Raw genomic sequence first — 22819 nt, forward strand, 5'->3', positions numbered from 1 at the left:
AAGCGTTCCAGCAGCGTGACGAGATTACATCTCACAAATGTAGGGGTTCCCACTCCTCCAATCCCTTCATTCTCCCCGCTTCTTCCTCCCTGTGCAGAGCAGAAACCCAACCATGTTGAACAATTCTTCAGTCACCCAGTCAAAAACATTAGCAGGATCAAAAGTTAACGTGCATAAATTCTAACCAATAATAATTTTTAAGCATAGAACACTGTATAAAGTGCTTGGGAGAGTACAGTAGAAATGAAAGAAGAAATCTGCCTTCAAGTACTTTATAGTCTAATAAAGGGAGATAAACAAAATAGCTTAAAGATACACAGAAAAGAGAGTAGCCAGTGGCTAAATTGGTGTTTAAATAGAGTATGTAAATCATTATGTACAAAAGAACTACAGGAGGCTGAGTGCCTGTAAGTACTGAAGATTGCTGAGGTGGTAGCTGGGAGGATGTTTCCCAGGAAGAAGAAATATTAATTGGGGAAAGCCTCCTGGAGGAGATGGGATTTCAGGATTACTGTAGTCAGCAGGATTTGAAGAAGGAGATGGCCTAATGGACAGAGCACAAGCCTAGGAATCAGAAGGACCTGGGTTCTAATCCTGGCTCTGCCACAAGTCTGCTGTGTGACCTTGGGCAAATCACTTGACTTTGCTGTGCCTCAGTTACCTCATCAGTAAAAAGGGGATTAAGACTGTGAGCCCCATGCGTGACCTGGATCGGATCTAACCTGATTAGCTCGTATCTACCCCAGTGCTTAGTACAATGCCTGGTACAAAACACTTAAAGAGGAGGAATGAAGATTTTAGAGAAACGGAGACACACGTAGAATGCTATTTTAGAAAATGACTTGGGCACCAGAGTGAAACATGAACTGGAGAGGGGAGATGCTAGCGGCAGGGAGGCCAGAAAGAAGGCTGATCAGTAGCTTTGTCATGATATGTGATAATAATAATAATAATAATAATAATGTTGATTTGTTAAGCGCTTACTATGTGCCAAGCACTGTTCTAAGCGCTGGTATAGATACAAGGTAATCAAGTTGTTCCACGTGGGGCTCACAGTCTTCATCCCCATTTTACAGATGAGGGAACTGAGGCCCAGAGAAGTGAAGTGACTTGCCCAAAGTCACACAGCTGACAAGTGGCGGAGCCGGGATTTGAACCCACGACCTCTGACTCCAAAGCCCGTGCCCTTTCCACTGAGCCACGCTGCTTCCCAGTATAACGATATCCACCTGGACCACGGTGGTAGCTGTTTGGTTGGATAGGAAGGGCCAGAGCTGGGAAATTTACAGCAACAGTGTAAGCAAGTGAGAGTTCAAAGCGTATATCAAGGAAAATACTCACCTTCACCCCTTAGACCTTCTCCTCCTGCTTTTCCCCATCTCTGTCAAGTAACCACCACCCTCCCAGTCCAAGGAGCCGACAACCTTGGGGTTAATCTCTACTCCTTGCTGCCTTTCAACTCTCACATTCAAGCTGATTCTAAATTCTGATGGGTCTTACCACACAACATTTTCCACGTCCAGCCAATTCTCTCCACACCGACTGTTACACTTGGTCCAAACATATATTGCTGCCAGCCTTCTCACTGATCTCTCTGCCTCAGGCCTCTCCGTACTCTAATCTATACTGCATGCTGTTGCGTAGATTACCTTCTTGAAGCATCACTCATCTCCCATCTCCCAATAGCTTCCCATTTTCCCCAGCATCAAGCAAAAATCCTCAAGATCAGCTTCAAGGTTTTCCACCAACACTTCCCATGTTACAGATCAGCCCTCTTCACCTACAACTCTCCAGCTAGTTCTCTTCATTCCTTCCAAGTTCCTGTTCATATTATTATACCTAGTGAATCACAGGATGGTTCGCTGGTGCAATATTATTTCAAAGACAAACAATCTGTAGCTTATATGAAGTCCAGTGATTTTTTAAATATGATTCAGTGTTTTCCAGTCTTTAGTTATTTTTTATGGCGGGGGGGGGAGGGGAAGAAGAGCACATTGATTTCACTTAAGGTGCAACGATACGTTCATATGTATGGTGAAGTCAAAGGCAGGGGTACCCAGAGCCAAAGATGGTAGTATCAAGGGTGTTGGTGAGCTCTCAGATCTTGGACCATAATATTTAATTCTAGAATATTCTTTTTCTTAGGATTCTTTGGAGGTTTTTTTTTTTAACTTGGAGGGAGTACACATGACCAATAAAATCAAATACAGTGGTGCAACAGAATTGCAGGCAATACCAAGCAGCTTTACACAGCACAACTGAGTGCACAGAACTAAACGTAGCTAAGTGATAGTCCTTTCTTCCCTCTCCCCCCTGAAAGGAAGCATATCAGTAGGTCACAGCAGTAATTACCAGCACCATGAAGAAGCATATCTGGGGCCACTTACTATGGTACTGAGGAACGAAGACACCTTCAAGGAGTTGTGGGACATCCCTGCATCCCTTACTGGAGGAATGATCCCTATCTACAAATTCCAGAATAAAAAATGAGGAACAGGCACTCACAGGGATATTGGCAAGCGATCATGGCTGTAGGCGTGGATTGGCGATACCACCAATATTGTAAATCCTACAGCGTTAGTACCATTCTCACGACCATGACATGAGAAGCCAATGAAAGCCTAAAAACTGACCAGAAGGATTGTAAACCATGTAGCGAGTAGCGCCATTCTCATGACCATGACATGAGAAGCCAACAAAAGCCTAAAATCTGACCAGTGAGTCAAATGAATGTCAAGGCAAGAATAAAGTTATTAGCTTGGTGGCAGTCAACCTAACCCTAGATTTCATCAATGAAGAAACAACATGACCCAGAGCACAATATCATAGCTTTGCTACAGTGTGCCTCTAGTCACATCACAGGCAAGGAAGGAATCCTTGCCTGTGGAATACCATAATTATTATTCTGTGGAGATGACCAGAGCACATCAGCATGAATGGTCACTTGTAAATAAGTTTCCTCCACCATTGTTGCCTTCGAAGGTAATATCCACCTGAAAGCAGTCTTTCGGGACACAGTGGACAGTTTGGGACTCAGAAGCAGTAGAAATGATTTTCCCAGAGCTGGGTAAATTAGTCAACCCTTAGACTAAGAGACCCTGGTAAATCTGATTGTACCTAGAAGAACTCAAGCTGCAGGCAAGGAAGAATTTCAATAAACACTAAAACAGGGACCATGATTCTTTTTCTCTACTCTTCAGCAGTTAACAGCAGGTTCAGTGGAAAGAACATGGGCTTAGGAGTCAAAGGCCCTGGGTTCTAATCATGGCTCTGCCACTTACCTGGATGACCTCGGGCAAATCACTTAAACTTCTCTGGGCCTCAGTTTCCTCAACTGTAAAATGGCAATTCAATTCCTGTTTGCCTTCTGACTGGGACTGAGAGCCCCATGTGGTACATGGACCAGGTCCAATCTGACTATCTTGTATCCCCCCCAAAGCTTAGTACAGTGCTTGGCAGATAGTAAGCACTTAAATACCACTATTATTAATGTACTCAATTAAGGAAAGGATTAAGCTTAGAGTTGAAAATTCTGAAAGACTACATTCGTAAGGATAGTGAAAGCCCTTGAGCCAAGTGACAATGGCTAAATGAAATAGTGATTTAAGTGGCCTCTCATCTGAATGTGAACAGATTTCCTCCTGAAGCAGGCATGTGAATTCTGTCTACTACACATATCACAAATACTCCCTTTTCTTTTCATGAGGACATTACAAACGGGGATCACATTTATTTAATTAAGACTTAGGAAACACTAACCTTTCTAATGTCAGTTGGCATAAGAGCCTTTCAACACAGTCATTATTTTTCATAAGATCCTTCGGCAACTTGCCATCACCTAATCAGGAGACAGGCTATTTTAAAGTCACACTAAAGGGAACATATTATGCAGTGCCAGTTAGTTGCCCACAAGGTAAGAAAGTAGTGTGCAAAGTCATTAAATCCTATGATTTTTATATCTTCCTACAACTGAAGTCCACAAGGGGATGTAAAATTCTCAGAGCTATATTTGTCGAGTCACTCTGCTACCACATTTTAAAATTTAAGTCCATTCCCCTTTCCTTATTAAAATGGCCATAAATTATCCAGGTTGAGATATTTATTTCTAGATTTTCTGAGCCCAAATTATCCACGTGAGTTTTGGAGATCGAAAATCACTGATACTGAAAATGGAGGCAAATCGTTTACTCCCAAATTACAGATGATGGACAAAACATAACCTCATCTGTTGTGGCATCTTGCAACAATGCTTTGGATTGTTGAAATATAATGAGGTCTCTGATGGACATTTCTTCTGAATGAGATGCACTTAATTCAATAAGCATAAGCACCATCCAAGTCTAAATTGAGCAGCCTCTCCACTTCGACATGTTCTTCGGATATGTGCTCAGGAGTTTCTTCTAAACTTTGAAAATCTAACCCAAACTGTGAAACCCATTGATTATTGATTGCTTAAACTCAGTCTCCATGGGGAAGTTTTTACTTACCCGTAGTGTCTGGCTGGAACTGAAGTGGCTGGCCAGGTATATGCTTGGAGGAAAGGCACCCCAAAAGTGCAGGTTATCTTACGGATGGTTGTAACCTGGGGGTATGCTTATAAACCAATAAACACATAAAAACGTTAAAGAATAATCTGATCAGGGCACAAACTAGTTAAGAGAATGCCTACTCAAGGAGATTTTTTTTAAGAGGGCTTTGAAGACGGGGTGGGCAGATTTGAGCTAAAAAGTCACCTAGATATATCTGTCCTTCATACTCCAAGATGAAGTCATGATAGTGAAATCAACCAATAGCATTTACTGAGTGCTTACCGTGAACAGAGCATTAAACTGAAGGTTAGATAGAGAACAACAGAATTAATAGGCATGATCCCTGCCCTCAAAGACCTTACACAATCTATGGGGGACACAGACACAAAACAAATTATAGATAGGAAGAATAGAACATAAATGATCTGTTTGTAAAAGCTTAACGGGGCTGTAAACACTTAAGTGGTGTAGAAGTGCTAAAATGACAGCAGGGAGGATACAAGGGGAGGAGATGAATAATCAGTTGGAGAATTTATTTTAATGTCTACCTCTGCCCCTCTAGACCTTCAGCTTCCGGTGGGCTGAGAACTTGTCTACCAACTCTGCTGTATTGTACTCTCTCAAGTGCTTAGTATAGTGCTCTGCACACAGTAAGTGCTCAATGAATGAATGAATGAATCAATCAATCGTATTTATTGAGCACTTACTGTGTGCAGAGCACTGTACTAAGCGCTTGGGAAGTACAAGCTGGCAACATATAGAGACAGTCCCTACCCAACAGTGGGCTCACAGTCTAGATGGGGGAGACAGAGAACAAAACCAAACATACTAACAAAATAAAGTAAATAGGATAGGTACAAGTAAAATAAATAAATAAATAAATAGAGTAATAAATATGTACAAACATATATACATATATACAGGTGCTGTGGGGAAGGGAAGGAGGTAAGATGGGGGGATGGAGAGGGGGACGAGGAAAGCCATTGACTGATAACGGAATAATTTATAATGCTGATTTGTACCTTTAAACATACCATTTTGAAAGTAGTGTTTAACAAGTGTTCTTACTGAGTTGTTTTCCGCTTCTGAAATTTTCCACAAAAATATTCAAAAAATACTGGAAAATGTAATAATAATCACAATAATGATAACAATGATGGCATTTGTTAAGCATTTACTATGTGCCAAGCACCGTTCTAAGTGCCGGGGGGGGGGATACAAGGTCATCAGGTTGTCCTACATGGGGCTAACAGTCTTAATCCCCATTGTACAGATGAGGTAACTGAGGCACAGAGAAGTGAAGTGACTGGCCCAAAGTCACATAGCAGACAAGTGGTGGAGCCGGGATTAGAACCCATGACCTCTGACTCCTAAGCCCGTGCTCGTTCCACTGAGCCATGCTGCTTCTCTACGATCCCTCCACCCCAAAAATGACAATTTGAGGTTGAGTATGCAGGGGGTTTTTTCTGTGACACTATATCCCTATGATTACTTCCTGAATGGCCCTAGAGTTTACCCAATTGATAGCAGCTGCCTCTGGGCACTAGTAGATATGAGCCCTCCTCTTTCCTGCCCCTGCCCCTTCTAACCTGCTGCAGTCTCATGGGGCTGTTCTGAGATCCTCCAGGGAGGCAGAAAGATGGGGTTAATAATAATAATACTAATAATAATAATGATGGCATTTGTTAAGCGCTTACTATGTGCAAACCACTGTTCTAAGCGCTGGGGAGGTTACAAGGTGATCAGGTTGCCCCACGTGGGGCTCACAGTCTTAATCCCCATTTTACAGATGAGGTAACTGAAGCCCAGAGAAGTTAAGTGACTTGCCCGAAGTCACACAGTTGACAAGTGGCAGAGCCGAGATTTGAACCCATGACCTCTGACTCCAAAGCTCGTGCTCTTTCCACTGAGCCACACCGGGTTGTGTGGTTATGAGTGAAAATAGTTTTACAGTCTGGCAGATGAGCTGACTCTGGGATTCCTGGGACAGGCAAGGAACTTGTACTTCCCAAGCGCTTAGTACAGTGCTCTGCACACAGTAAGCGCTCAATAAATATGATTGATTATGGGTAAGAAGCTCCAGAATTTTTGGTCTTTTTTGTATAGCATAATCCCTGATAATATTAGGTGGGTGGTTAACATTAGGTTTCCCCCACAAAAATTTGAGTAAAACATTGAGTAACAAAAATTAAGAGTAAAAGATGGATTTAAAAAAAGAAAAAAAGAGGCTGGCAGAGAGGATAAGGAGAAAAAACCAAAAGACTGCATTTACCTTTTCAATCCCTAACTAGGCTGTTTTCATAAGCTAAAGTCATATACAAACATAAAGATAAAATTAATTCCACCACCAACTCCACCTTATCTGGGAAGCAGCATGGACTAATAGAAAAAAGCATAGGCCTAAGAGCAAGAGGCCCTGGGTGCTAATCCTGGGCCCACCACTTGTGTGCCCTGTGACCCTGGGCAAGTCACTTTACTTCTCTGTGCCTCAGTTACCTCATCTAGAAAATGGGGATTAAGACTGTGAGCCCCAAGTGGGATATGGACTGTGTCCAACCTGATTAGCTCGCATCTACCCCGGCTCTTAGTACAGTACCTGGCATATAAATTGATAATAAACAAATGTGCCTTATTGATGGCACAACTCCTCCAAGAAGTCTTTCCTGACTTAGCCCTCCTCTCTTCTCCCAACCCCTTCTGCATCGCCCTGATTTGCTCCCTTCATTCATCCTCCCTCCCATGCCCACAACACATATGCATATATCTGTATATAGCTGTAATTTATTTATTTATGTATATTAATGTCTGCCTCCCCCTCTAGACTGTAAGCAAGGAATGTGTCTGTTTGTTGTTATACTGTACTCTCCCAAGCACTTAGTACAGTGCTTTCCACACAGTAAGTGCTCAATATATATGATTGAATGAAACACTATTTTTTTAAAAAGTGGGATTTTACTTTATCTGCCAGATAAATCAGCACAACATGAGAGCAAAATACAGTAACGGAGCTAAAGCAGCTCTCATCATCAAGTCCAAGACTTCACTAACAATTTGGAGTCCTGGTCTCTATATTTCAAGGGGTAGATAATTAAAAAATGTTTCTGGTCATTACCTCAAGGGAAAAAAAGGGACACAAGTCACTGGCTCAATAGTTTCTAGTGATTGAGTAATCCTTCAGAGAAGTCAGAGCAAATTTGTGCACACAAAGGGAAATGAAATTCTCTCAATCATTTACACAGTAGTTAAAAAATAAATCTCGTCCCTCCTGGAAAATAAAAACCTACACACATGGCAACAGGCTCCATATGTTATTTAGTCAATAACATTGCCTTTTGCTCCTTCTTCGCTAAGTCCATGCTCCATTCTTAGTCTGTCCAAGTGTGAACTGCAAATGACTAAGCACTCAGTAAGAATTATATATAGTACCCAGGAGCAAGGGTTAGCCTACTGAATTACCAGCTTTTATTATCAATAAAAGTGAACAATGCATTTTAGTTTTAGATGGAGGCATCAGAAAAAAACCAACGAAGTCATAGAGCAATAAGATGTTATGGGCTTAGCCAAATAAACCAGAATGCCTAAAGCCATTCAAAATTTTATTTCGCTATTTTAATATACATAATTTAGGAACAAAAGTACTAATACCTGACCCCCAAGTCAGAAAATTACAATTTAGGCTATAAAAATGGTAGCACCTTAATCCAATCATATTTACTATGTGAAGAGCAAGCACTGTACTCATCTGCCTCCTTTCTCCTACTTATCGCTGAAAATTCACTACCACATTCAAAGCAACATGGCATAGTGGATAGAGCCTGGGCAGTCATGGGTTCTAACCCCGGCTCTGCCACTTGTCTGCTGTGTGACCTTGGGCAAATCACTTCAAGTCTCTGGGCCTCAGTTACCTCATCTGTAAAATGGGGAAGCTGTGAGCCCTTCATGGGACAGGGACCGTGTCCAATCCGATTTACTTGAAATAATAATAATTATTATAATTATGGTATTTGTTAAGCACTTGTACTAGGTGCCAGGCACTGTACTAAGCGCTGGGGTGGAAACAAGAAAATTGGGTTGGACAGAGTCCCTGTCCCAGGTGGGTCTCACAGTCTCAAATTCCCATTTTACAGATGAGGTAACTGAGGCCCAGAAAAGTGAAGCGACTTGCCCAAGGTCACACAGCAGACAAGTGGCAGAGCAGGGACTGGAACTCACAACCTCCGACTCCCACGCCCGTGCTCTTCCCACTAGGCCATGCTGCTTCCCCATTAGTACAGCACCTGGCACATAGTAAGCACTTAAATACCACAATTATTATTATCGGGGAAAACAAACAAGCAAAATAACAGCAACCTTCACAATACAAGTAGATGCTCAATTATCCAGCTCAACTTTAGACAAATCCAAAAACCAAAAGGCATAAAACATCAGTTAAAAATATACCGATTCTGGAGAAGTTTTGTGTTTCTTCACTCTGGGCACCCCTCCACACCCTCTGGTTGAGCTGTGTGCCCACAGCAAAAAAAGTCCTAAAGTCAGAAACCTGGCTGGGAAAGCTACACTTCAAGGTCCAAAAATCTCTCCGTGAGAATAGGATGAATGAGCAGTAAAAATAGCCCCATTTCCATGCTGAAAAAACTTCCAACCTTCCTCACAAGAACCTCAGGAGTCCTTCCTATCCTCTGCACCATCTACCATCCATGAACTACTGCACAGTGAGTAAATGCAGTGAAAGCTTAGGTAATCACTCAATGGTATTTACTGAGAGCTTAATGAGTGCAGAACACTGTACTAAGCACTACAATAAAAGAGTTAGTAAACACGATCACTGTCCACAAGGAACTTAAAAGGGAAGGGACAACAGACATTAAATTACAGACAGGGAAAATAACAGAGTATAAGAATATGAACATAAGGACTGTCAGGCTGTACCAAACTGCTTAAGGTAGGGGAAATGCGGGCTTAAGTCAGGAATGGTGTCTTGGAAATGTGATTTTCGGAAGGGGGGGGGGGAATTACTGTTCTTTCCAAATGTGACTGCTGTGGGGAGCAAGGGAGGGAGGTGCTACGCCTCTGAAGGCAAAGAAACAAACAAAAACACCTCCAACATTCACTGAGTCATGGTGTGGAGCAGGACTGGATATTCCTTTTTTATCGTGTTTACGTGTTCTAAGCACTGAGGTAGATACAAGTTAATCAAGAAAGGCACAGTCCCTGCCCCACGGTCTACGAAGGAGGGCGAACAAATACTGAATACCCATTTCACAGTTGAGGAAACCGAGGCACAGAGAAGTCAAGTGACTTCTCTGGTGAATGAAGATTAGAAACCTCAGAGTTCAAGCACGCTTGCATTCCTCCCCACTTCACCCTTCACAGGGGAAGGGCACAAATAATCCCATTGCTGATAAACTGCGGCTAGATAGTCAAGGAATTTACGGCTGATTATCCAGGTGATCTGTTTCTCCTCTTTCTTCTCTCAATTTTCCACCTTTTGACCATTCAGTTGTTTTTGGTCCTCCACCAAGTGGGCAGAACAGGGGAAAAGGGTGAAACTAAGTTCAGTCCAGGGTGTCCCTCATTATCTTATGTACCAAAAGATTTGGTGAGAGGGCAGGATGAAACAATTTTTACGGATAACTTCACTAGATATAAAAAAAATTCCTCTACTTTGTTACTTGCATTAACCTCCCCCACCATGGACAAGTGTCCATTTGCAAAATAAATTCTCAGGTACTGAACATGTTAGCTAAAAAGTCTTGATAGAACAAATTATAGTACTTGAAAATGCTAATACCCAATTTCACTGGTATTAATACTAAAATCATTGTTACTTTAAGCAAACCTATCACTTCACTTTCATGAAAACTACCATAAATTTTGAATCCTCACCTTTTCCTTACTTCTGACAGTTGTGACATAAATACTGGTGTTAAACAGCTACCGCGACCTAAAGTAATTACCACATGCAGACTCCACCCTTCAGATCGAGACAAAAAGATTTGTTGGACTGCCATCAAGGGCTCACTTCTTCCATTGTTGGCTTTAGAAAACAATCAATGTGCCACTGCCCTGAGAAGCATCCTTATTTATTGTTAAAAATGGTAAACAAATTAAGGCCCTCCGACACTCTCCACCCACCCATTGTAAGTCTCTGAACCTAAAATTCCTCCCCTTGGAAAAATGAATTTTGATGCTTACTGTGATCCCATCTGGAACAGAAACACACAAGTGCTTGGCTCTCTTGAATTCACGCAGGCTCACTCCTATTTCTAAGTCTGCCTTTCAAGTATCTAGTGTGTAAGTCAGTGACCAACGACTACTTGCACAATGGACTTGCACCACTCCCCAAGTGACACTGCAAACGCTGTTGCTTGTGTTGCATCACAGCAACAGACTGACTAATTTCATGCTGACGGAAAGGGCAGGAGAGATAGGAGAAAGGAGCTGAACTGCTTTTGGTGACACTACGCGGAAAAAAAAAGTATGGAACAAAGAAAAAAGTTGGCCTTATTTCCCTGCTACATATATTTAGGAGGACATAGAGAATCATCGTTTAAGAAAAAGGGGATTTCATCTTTACTCAAAAATGAATGTCAGAGTACTTGGATCGGAAAAGGGCCTGGTATTTTCCGGGATCTTCTAGTGCTCCAAAATAATTCCCACGGAGCAGCAAAGTCATGAAGATGGCCTCAAAAGAATACCTTACATCTTACGCTAAGCATCACAAGGCTGATTTCTGTTGCAGGATGGAAAGGAATGTTACTGCGATTGTGACATCGTTTAGCATCACAATCTCATCTAGAAAGAAGTTAAAAAGTTGGGGCAGGGGTCTTTTTAAGTTTCAACCAGTTAAAGAACTGATAAAATTATCGTGCTAAAAGCCAAAAAAAAAAAAAGAAAGCGTCAAATTCCTGGTCTAAATGCTTAACTTGTTTCGCTCCCAGCACTTACTACAGTGCTGGGGCATATAAATAAAGCATTTAATGAAAATTATTATATATGCAGATTTATTTATAAAAATATTCTCTCCAAAGGGTTTCTCAAAAAAAAAAGTCAGGATTTGCAGGGGGGTAGATCATGGGGCTTTCCAATGACATTTCCGAGATTCATGTTCGGTGGCCTGGGTCCAACTGAAGGCCATATGAATGGGGTAAGCAATCCTAACTCTGAGTTAAAGATTTACTATGATTTTTGGCCGCTATGAAACCAAGGGATGAAAAAGTTTGCGAACCGTTAGATTTTGCTTTCATCAATATACATCAGGTATATTATTGCAACACTAGAAGTTTTAATAATGGTCAAGAGGCTTTTAGACAGACACGCAGGGGATTCAGAAGATGGCTGGTAGCTAAAGGAAAATAAAGTTATCCGGAACAAAAGAAAAAGATCAATCGCACAACAATAAAGTCATGCCAATGAGCTGCTGTAGAAGGACATTCCTCAACACCATTTAAATGTGGCTGGTTTGAACCCACTGTTGTGAGCGCTTTGAAAACCAATGGCCTTGATTTGCAGGTTGAATGTCCAAGAGGTCCTAGTCCTAGACATTGTCCTGGAGGGACAATGTGCAAACTCCATTAGTATCATCAAAGCTTTAAGAGCTGACCAAAGCCTCGGCAATGACCAAAGCCTCGGCAATGAGCAGCTAGACTGACAACACCAGTAACATCCCATTATAAACCAACTCCCAAAGCCATTAACCCCAACAGGTTGGAAAGGATGGGTGACTTGAGAAAGAAGGATGAAGCAGATCCCTCCAGCCCACAGGAAGGGGAAGAGACTGGGGGCCAAGGAGGACCGGATCAATGAACAAGAATCTTATTTACAAATTGATTCATTTCCAAGGCGATCAGAATGCTATTTCCAAACTGCCAGTCAACAGGGGTTTTATCGAGCCTCCCCCAAGGCCTTCAAGCAGGGCCTAAAATGTGGACGCCCTCAAAGTCAGCTGAAGTTCCCTCCATGTGCTGGTCCAACCTTCTAGACTGTGAGCCCGTTGTGGGTGGGGATTGTCTCTATTTGGTGCTGAATTGTACTTCCCCAGCGCTTGGTACAGTGCTCTGCACACAGTAAGTGCTCAATAAATACGACTGAATGAAGGAATGAGGGATGGGATGGGGGATGGAGCTGGAGTTCAGACCCCCCAGGCCTACAGTCCGTCCCCCCCCCGCCACCCCCTCAGGCAAAGCTGGCCTGAACAATAATAATAATAATAATAATAATAGCATTTGTTAAGCACTTACTACGTACCAAGCACTGATCTAAGCGGTAGGGTAGATACAAGGTAATCAGATTGTTACATAATAATAATAATAGTAATTATGGTATTTGTTAAGCGCTTACTATGTGCCAAGCAGTGTTCTAAGCCCTAGGGTAGATACAAGGTAATCAGATTGTTCCATAATATAATAATAATAATAATGGTATTTGTTAAGCGCTATGTGCCAAGCACTGTTCTAAGTGCTACCGTAGATACAAGGTAATCAGATTGTTCCATAATAATACAATAATAATAATGTGAGCCCCCTTCTAGACTGTGAGCCCACTGTTGGGTAGGGACTGGGGTAATAATAATGATGGCATTTGTTAAGCACTCACTACATGCGAAGCACTGTTCTAAGCACTGGGGGATACAAGGTGATCAGGTTGTCCCACGTGGGGCTCACAGTCTTAATCCCCATTTTACAGATGAGGTAACTGAGAAGTTAAGTGACTTGCACAAGGTCACACGGCACTGTTCTAAGTGCTAGGGTAGATAATAATAATAGTAATAATGGCATTTATTAAGCACCTACTATGTGCAAAGTACTGTTCTAAGCACAAGGTGATCAGGTTGTCCCACGGGGGGCTCACAGTCTTCATCCCCATTTTCCAGATGAGGGGAACTGAGGCCCAGAGAAGTGAAGTGACTTGCCCCAAGTCACCCAGCTGATAATTGGCGGGGCCGGGATTTGAACCCATGACCTCTCACTCCAAAGCCCGGACTCTTTTCCACCGAGCCACGCTGCTTCTTGTAGTTACAAGGTCATCAGATTGTTCCATGTGGGGCTCACAGTCTTCCTCCCCATTTTACAGATGGAGGACCTGGGCCCCCGTTCCCTCCAGAAATTCCAACTTCTCCCACCTTCTCCAAAGAATAATTCTTCTCCCCATGTCTTACCTGCTCAGTGATCACCTCAGCACTTTTGCATCACCTCCCTACCTAGGCGCCAGACCTGTAGCCCTTCTGCACACCTTGCTTTACATAGCCTAATATTTCAGCATTCACAGACACATGGAGAAGCAGCGTGGCTCAGTGGGAAATCAATCATATTTATTGAGCACTTACCGTGTGCACAGCACTGTACTAAGCGCTTGGGAAGTCCAAGTTGGCAACATATAGAGTCCCTACCCAACAGTGGGCTCACAGTCTAAAAGGGGGAGACAGAGAACAAAACCAAACATACTAACAAAATAAAATAGAATAGATATGTACAAGTAAAATAAATAGAGTAATAAATATGTACAAACATATATACATATATACAGGTGCTGTGGGGAAGGGAAGGAGGTAAGATGGGAAAGAGCCCGGGCTTTGGAGTCAGAGGTCAAGGGTTCGAATCCCAGCTCCACCAACTGTCAGCTGTGTGACTTTGGGCAAGTCACTTCACTTCTCTGGGCCTCAGTTCCCTCATCTGGAAAATGGGGATTAAGACTGTGAGCCCCCCCCGCCCCGTGGGACAACCTGATCACCTTGTACCCTACCCAGCGCTTAGAACAGTGCTTTGCACAGAGTAAGTGCTTAATAAATGCCATTCTTATTATTATCTTCCCATTCTCTTTGCCCTCCTATCTGTACATTATTTTGTGTCTGTCTCTCCCATTAGATTGCAAGAGGGGCAGGGGCTGTATCTTCTAACTTTGTAGTTAGAGAAGCAATGTGGCTCAGTGGAAAGAGTACAGGCTTTGGAGTCAGAGGTCATGGGTTCAAATTCTGGCTCCGTCACTTCACTTCTCTGGGCCTCAGTTCCCTCATCTGGAAAATGGGGATTAAGACTGTGAGCCCCCCCCCGCCCCCCCCCACCGTGGGACAACCTGATCACCTTGTAATAACAATAATAATAATAATATTAATAATAATAATGGCATTTGTTAAGCACTTACTATGTGCAGTGCACTTTTCTAAGTGCCGGGGGGGGGGGGGGGGAAACAAGGTGATCAAGCAGCGTGGCTCAGTAGGCAAGAGCATGGGCTTTGGAATCAGAGGTCATGGGTTCAAATCCCGACTCCGCCAACTGTCAGCTGTGTGACTTTGGACAAGTCACTTAACTTCTCTGTGCCTCAGTTCCCTCATCTGTAAAATGGGGATTGAGACTGTGAGCCCCACGAGGGGCAACCTGATAATCTTGTAACCTCCCCAGCGCTTAGAACAGTGCTTTGCACACAGTAAGTGCTTAATAAATGCCATCGTTATTATTATTAAGTTGTCCCACGTGGGGCTCACAGTCAATCTCCATTTTACAGATGAGGTAACTGAGGCTCAGAGAATCAATCGTATTTATTGAGCACTTACTGTGTGCAGAGCACTGTACTAAGCGCTTGGGAAGTACAAGTTGGCAACATATAGAGACGGCCCCTACCCAACAGTGGGCTCACAGTCTAGAAGAGAAGTGAAGTGACGTGCCCAAAGTCACACAGCAGACATGTGGCGGAGTCAGGATTCAAACCCACGACCTCTGACTCCCGTGCTCTTTCCACTGGACCACGCTGACCATCCCAGAGCTTAGAACAGTGCTTTGCAAATGGTGTTTAATAATAATAATAATAATGTTGGTATTTGCTAAGCGCTTACTATGTGCAAAGCACTGTTCTAAGCGTTGGGGAGGATACAATCAATCGTATTTACTGAGCACTTACTGTGTGCAGAGCACTGTACTAAGTGCTTGGGAAGTACAAGTTGGCAACTTATAGAGACAGTCCCTACCCAACAGTGGGCTCACAGTCCAGAAGTGCCTTGCCCAAAGTCACACAGCAGACATGTGGCGGAGTCAGGATTCGAACCCACGACCTCTGATTCCCATGCTCTTTCCACTGGGCCACGCTGACCTCCCCTGCGCTTTGCACATGGTAAGCGCTTAATAATAATGTTGGTATTTGTTAAGCGCTTACTATGTGCAAAGCACTGTTCTAAGCGCTGGGGAGGATACAATCAATCAATCGTATTTATTGAGCGCTTACTGTGTGCAGAGCACTGTACTAAGTGCTTGGGAAGTACAAGTTGGCAACATATAGAGACAGTCCCTACCCAACAGTGGGCTCATGGTCTAGAAGGATACAAGGTGATCAGTTTGTCCCACACGGGGCTCACAGTCTTCATCCCCATTTTACAGATGAGGGAACTGAGGCACAGAGAAGTCGAGTGACTTGCCCAGGGTCACACAGCTGACAAGTGGCGGAGCTGGGATTTGAACCCACGACCTCTATCTCCCAAGCCCGGGCTCTTTCCATTGAGCCACGCTGCTTAATAAATTCATTCATTCAATCGTGTTTATTGAGCGCTTACTGTGTGCAGAGCACTGTACTAAGAACTTGGAAAGTCCAAGTTGGCAACATCTAGAGACGGTCCCTACCCAACAGCGGGCTCACAGTCTAGGAGGGGGAGACGGAGAACGAAACAAAACATCTCAACAGAATAAAATAAATAGAATAAATATGTACAAGTAAAATAAATAAATGATGACGACCTTGTCGAGCACCCGGTCAAACCCAGCAGTGTGCAGCATGGCCTTCATCAGCTCCCGCAGGCCCTGCAGGGTCAGGCAATAAATGCCATCAGGAGGATGATCAATCAATCGTATTTATTGAGCACTTACTGTGTGCAGAGCACTGTACTAAGCGCTTGGGAAGTCCAAGTTGGCAACATATAGATGATGATGAGGGAACGGGGGTCCATCACAGAAGGATTTGGGGGTCCCTGCCCCAGTGAGCCCCCTGTTGGGTAGGGACTGTCTCTATATGTTGCCAACTTGGACTTCCCAAGCGCTTAGTACAGTGCTCCGCACACAGTCAGCACTCAATAAATACGATTGATTGATTATCAATATGATTGATTGAGGGGAATAATGAGCCCACTGTTGGGTAGGGACTGTCTCTCTATGTCGCCAACTTGTACTTCCCAAGCGCTTAGTACAGTGTTCCGCACACAGTCAGCGATCAATAAATACGATTGACTGATTTTCAATACGATGGATTGAGGGGAATAATGAGCCCACTGTTGGGTAGGGACTGTCTCTCTAGGTTGCCAACTTGTACTTCCCAAGCGCTTAGTCCAGTGCTCTGCATACAGTCAGCGCTCAATAAATACGATTGACTGATTATCAATATGATTGATTGAGGGGAATAATGAGCCCACTGTTGGGTAGGGACTGTCTCTATAGGTTGCCAACTTGTACTTCCCAAGCGCTTAGTACAGTGCTCCGCACACAGTCAGCGCTCAATAAATACGATTGATTATCAATACGATTGATTGACTGAGGGGAATAATGAGCCCACTGTTGGGTAGAGACTGTCTCTAGATGTTGCCAACTTGTACTTCCCAAGCGCTTAGTACAGTGCTCCGCACACAGTCAGCACTCAATAAATACGATTGATTATCAATACAATTGATTGATTGAGGGGAATAATGAGCCCACTGTTGGGTAGGGACTGTCTCTCTATGTCGCCAACTTGTACTTCCCAAGCGCTTAGTCCAGTGCTCTGCACACAGTCAGCGCTCAATAAATACGATTATCAATACGATTGACTGATTGAGGGGAATAATGAGCCCACTGTTTAGGGACTGTCTCTCTATGTCGCCAACTTGTACTTCCCAAGCGCTTAGTCCAGTGCTCCGCACACAGTAGGTGCTCAATAAATACAATTGATTGATTATCAATACAATTGATTGATTGAGGGGAATAACGAGCCCACTGTTGGGTAGGTACTGTCTCTCTAGGTTGCCAACTTGTACTTCCCAAGCGCTTAGTACAGTGCTCCGCACACAGTACGCGCTCAATAACTACGATTGATTGAGGGGAATAATGAGCCCACTGTTGGGTAGGGACCGTCTATGTCGCCAATTTGTACTTCCCAAGTGCTTACTACAGGGCTCCACACACAGTCAGCACTCAATAAATACGATTGATTGATTATCAATACGATTGACTGACGGGAATAATGAGCTCACTGTTGGGTAGGGACTGTCTCTCTATGTCGCCAGCTTGTACTTCCCAAGCGCTTAGTACAGTGCTCCGCACACAGTAGGCGCTCAATAAATATGATTGATTGAGGGGAATAATGAGCCCACTGTTGGGTAGGGACTGTCTCTCTGTCGCCAACTTGTACTTCCCAAGCGCTTAGTACAGTGCTCCGCACACAGTCAGCGATCAATAAATACGATTGATTGATTATCAATACGATTGATTGAGGGGGATAATGAGCCCACTGTTGGGTAGGGACTGTCTCTCTATGTCGCCAACTTGTACTTCCCAAGCGCTTAGTCCAGTGCTCCGCACACAGTCAGCGCTCAATACAACTGATTGATTATCAATACGATTGATTGAGGGGAATAATGAGCCCACTGTTGGGTAGGGACTGTCTCTCTATGTCGCCAACTTGTACTTCCCAAGCGCTTAGTCCAGTGCTCTGCACACAGTCAGCGCTCAATAAATATGATTGATTGAGGGGAATAATGAGCCCACTGTTGGGTAGGGACTGTCTCTCTAGGTTGCCAACTTGTACTTCCCAAGCGCTTAGTACAGTGCTCCGCACACAGTCAGCAATCAATAAATACGATTGATTGATTATCAATACGATTGATTGAGGGGAATAATGAGCCCACTGTTGGGTAGGGACTGTCTCTCTATGTCGCCAACTTGTACTTCCCAAGCGCTTAGTCCAGTGCTCTGCACACAGTCAGCGCTCAATAAATACGATTGATTGAGGGGAATAATGAGCCCACTGTTGGGTAGGGACTGTCTCTCTAGGTTGCCAACTTGTACTTTCCCAAGCGCTTAGTACAGTGCTCCGCACACAGTAGGTGCTCAATAAATACAATTGATTGATCATCCATACGATTGATTGAGGGGAATAATGAGCCCACTGTTGGGTAGGGACTGCCTATGTCGCCAACTTGTACTTCCCAAGCGCTTAGTACAGTGCTCCGCACACAGTAGGCACTCAATAAATACGACTGATTGAGGAGAATAATGAACCCACTGTGGGGTAGGGACCGTCTATGTCGCCAACTTGTACTTCCCAAGCGCTTAGTACAGTGCTCCGCACACAGTCAGCACTCAATAAATACGATTGATTGATTATCAATACGATTGACTGAGGGGAATAATGAGCCCACTCTTGGGTAGGGACTGTCTCTCTAGGTTGCCAACTTGTACTTCCCAAGCGCTTAGTCCAGTGTTCTGCACATAGTAAGCGCTCACTAAATACAATTGATCGAGGGGAATAATGAACCCACTGTTGGGTAGGGACCGTCTATGTCGCCAACGTGTACTTCCCAAGCGCTTAGTACAGTGCTCCGCACACAGTAGGCACTCAATAAATACGATTGATTGAGGGGAATAATGAGCCCACTGTTGGGTAGGGACCGTCTATGTCGCCAACTTGTACTTCCCATGCGCTTAGTCCAGTGCTCTGCACACAGTAGGCGCTCAATAAATACGACTGACTGATTATCAATAACGATTGATTGATTGAGGGGAATAATGAGCCCACTGTTGGGTAGGGACTATCTCTCTAGGTTGCCAACTTGTACTTCCCAAGCGCTTAGTCCAGTGTTCTGCACATAGTAAGCGCTCAATAAATACGATTGATTGATTATCAATACGATTGACTGAGGGGAATAATGAGCCCACTGTTGGGTAGGGACTGTCTCTCTATGTTGCCAACTCGTACTTCCCAAGCGCTTAGTCCAGTGCTCCGCACATAGTAAGCGCTCAATAAATACAATTGATTGATTATCTTGGGTAGGGACCGTCTCTATATGTTGCCAATTTGTACTTCCCAAGCGCTTAGTACAGTGCTCTGCACATAGTAAGCGCTCAATAAATACGATTGATGATGATTACCAATACGATTGATTGAGGGGAATAATGAGCCCACTGTTGGGTAAGGGCTGTCTCTCTAGGTTGCCAACCTGTACTTCCCAAGCGCTTAGTCCAGTGCTCCGCACACAGTCGGCGCTCAATAAATACGATTGATTGAGGGGAATAATGAGCCCACTGTGGGGTAGGGACTGTCTCTCTATGTCGCCAACTTGGACTTCCCAAGCGCTTAGTACAGTGCTCCGCACACAGTAGGCGCTCAATAAATACGACTGATTGATTATCAATACGATTGACTGAGGGGAATAATGAGCCCACTGTTGGGTAGGGACCGTCTCTCTAGGTTGCCTACTTGTACTTCCCAAGCGCTTAGTACAGTGTTCTGCACATAGTAAGCGCTCAATAAATACGATTGATTGAGGGGAATAATGAGCCCACTGTGGGGTAGGGACCGTCTCTCTAGGTTGCCAACTTGTACTTCCCAAGCGCTTAGTGCAGTGCTCCGCACACAGTAGGTGCTCAATAAATACGATTGATTGATTATCAATACGATTGATTGATTAAGGGGAATAATAAGCCCACTGTTGGGTAGGGACTGTCTCTCTAGGTTGCCAACTTGTACTTCCCCACCTTTAGTCCAGTGCTCCGCACACAGTAGGCGCTCAATAAATACTATTGATTGATTGAGGGGAATAATGAGCCCACTGTTGGGTAAGGACCGTCTATGTCGCCAATTTGTACTTCCCAAGCGCTTAGTCCAGTGCTCCGCACACAGTCGGCGCTCAATAAATACGACTGATTGATTATCAATACGATTGACTGAGGGGAATAATGAGCCCACTGTTGGGTAGGGACTGTCTCTCTATGTTGCCTACTTGGACTTCCCAAGCGCTTAGTACAGTGCTCCGCACATAGTAAGCGCTCAATAAAGACGACTGACTGATTGATTGATTGAGGGAGGGGGGGGGGGGGTTCCCCGCGGAGGGGCGCGCCCAGGCTGCCGAGGCGACCACCGACTGACCGTTATCCGTCTCGCGGGGCTGCGGGCGGATCCCAGACGCTCCGGGGCGGCTCTGCCCGTCAGTCGGTCAGTCAGGCGTCAGTCGGTCAGTCAGGCGTCAGTCAGTCAGGCGTCAGTCAGTCAGGCGTCAGTCGGTCCCTCAGACGGCCGCCCGGCCCCCTCCCCTCGAGGGAAAGCCGCCGGCTCCGCGCGCGCGCCGCCTTATATAGCCCCCGGGGTCGGAGCATGCGCACGTGGCTTCCCCCGCGCGCGGCCCGGCGCGCGACCTCCTCCCGGCCGCCACGTGACCCGGCCCCGCGCGCCCCCTCGCGCCCTTTCACTCATTCATTCATTCATTCAATCGTCTTCATTGAGCACTGACTGTGTGCTGAGCGCTGTACTTGTACATTTCTATCCTATTTATTTTATTTTGTTGGTATGTTTGGTTCTGTTCTCTGTCTCCCCCTTTTAGACTGTGAGCCCACTGTCGGGTAGGGACTGTCTCTATGGGTTGCCAATTTGTACTTCCCAAGCGCTTAGTACAGTGCTCTGCACATAGTATGCGCTCAATAAATACGATTGATTGATTGATTGGGAAGTCCAAGTTGGCAGCATGGAGAGGCGGTCCCTACCCCACAGCGGGCTCACAGTCTAGAAGGGGGAGACAGACCACAAAATCAATCAATCAATCATATTTATTGAGCGCTTACTGTGGGCAGAGCGCTGGACTGAGCGCTTGGGAAGTCCAAGTTGGCAACATATAGAGGCAGTCCCTACAGCGGGCTCACAGTCTAGAAGGGGGAGACAGACCACAAAATCAATCAATCATATTTATTGAGCGCTTACTGTGGGCAGAGCGCTGGACTGAGCGCTTGGGAAGTCCAAGTTGGCAGCATGGAGAGGCGGTCCCTACCCCACAGCGGGCTCACAGTCTAGAAGGGGGAGACAGACCACAAAATCAATCAATCAGTCGTATTTATTGAGCGCTTACTGTGGGCAGAGCGCTGTACTAAGCGCTTGGGAAGTCCAAGTTGGCAACATATAGAGACAGTCCCCACAGCGGGCTCACAGTCTAGAAGGGGGAGACAGACCACAAAATCAATCAATCATATTTATTGAGCGCTTACTGTGTGCAGAGCGCTGGACTGAGCACTTGGGAAGTCCAAGTTGGCAGCATAGAGAGGCGGTCCCTACCCAACAGCGGGCTCACAGTCTAGAAGGGGGAGACAGACCACAAAATCAATCAATATCATATTTATTGAGCGCTGACTGTGGGCAGAGCGCTGGACTGAGCGCTTGGGAAGTCCAAGTTGGCAGCATAGAGAGGCGGTCCCTACCCTGCAGCGGGCTCACAGTCTAGAAGGGGGAGACAGACAACAAAATCAATCAATCAATCATTTATTGAGCACTTACTGTGTGCAGAGCGCTGGACTGAGCGCTTGGGAAGTCCAAGTTGGCAGCATAGAGAGGCGGTCCCTACCCCACAGCGGGCTCACAGTCTAGAAGGGGGAGACAGACCACAAAATCAATCATATTTATTGAGCACTTACTGTGGGCAGAGCGCTGGACTGAGCGCTTGGGAAGTCCAAGTTCGCAGCATGGAGAGGCGGTCCCTACCCCACAGCGGGCTCACAGTCTAGAAGGGGGAGACAGACAACAAAATCAATCAATCAATCATATTTATTGAGCGCTTACTGTGGGCAGAGCGCTGTTCTAAGCGCTTGGGAAGTCCAAGTTGGCAGCATAGAGAGGCGGTCCCTACCCCACAGCGGGCTCACAGTCTAGAAGGGGGAGACAGACCACAAAATCAATCAATCAATCATATTTATTGAGCGCTGACTGTGTGCAGAGCGCTGGACTGAGCGCTTGGGAAGTCCAAGTTGGCAGCATGGAGAGGCGGTCCCTACTCCACAGCGGGCTCACAGTCTAGAATGGGGAGAGAGGCAACAAAATCAATCAATCAATCATATTTATTGAGCGCTTACTGTGGGCAGAGCGCTGGACTGAGCGCTTGGGAAGTCCAAGTTGGCAGCATAGAGAGACGGTCCCTACCCCACAGCAGGCTCACCGTCTAGAAGGGGGAGACAGACAACGAAATCAATCAATCATATTTATTGAGCGCTTACTGTGGGCAGAGCGCTGGACTGAGCGCTTGGGAAGTCCAAGTTGGCAGCATAGAGAGGCGGTCCCTACCCAACAGCGGGCTCACAGTCTAG

General features: G+C 44.9%; 1 protein-coding gene across 5 annotated transcripts in view; it reads right to left on the reverse strand.

The window, feature by feature from the left end:
• Positions 1–20733, reverse strand: part of SLC16A1 (solute carrier family 16 member 1) — a 43788-nt gene extending 23055 nt beyond the window's left edge. The window contains exons 1-3 of one of the 5 annotated variants that reach the window (XM_038749405.1): positions 20625–20733; positions 4488–4593; positions 3760–3838 (exon numbers count right to left, since the gene is read on the reverse strand). The gene's annotated coding sequence lies outside the window, so the exon portion shown is untranslated. Of the gene's footprint in view, positions 1–3759; positions 3839–4487; positions 4594–10724; positions 11198–16249; positions 16272–20624 lie in introns of those variants that run through there. The other 4 variants (XM_038749406.1, XM_038749403.1, XM_038749407.1 and 1 more) reach the window with 4 other exon arrangements.
• Between the last annotated feature and the right edge of the window lie 2086 nt (positions 20734–22819).

The sequence above is a fragment of the Tachyglossus aculeatus genome, chromosome 7, assembly GCF_015852505.1.
Source record: "Tachyglossus aculeatus isolate mTacAcu1 chromosome 7, mTacAcu1.pri, whole genome shotgun sequence".
Classification (NCBI taxonomy): Eukaryota; Metazoa; Chordata; class Mammalia; order Monotremata; family Tachyglossidae; genus Tachyglossus; species Tachyglossus aculeatus.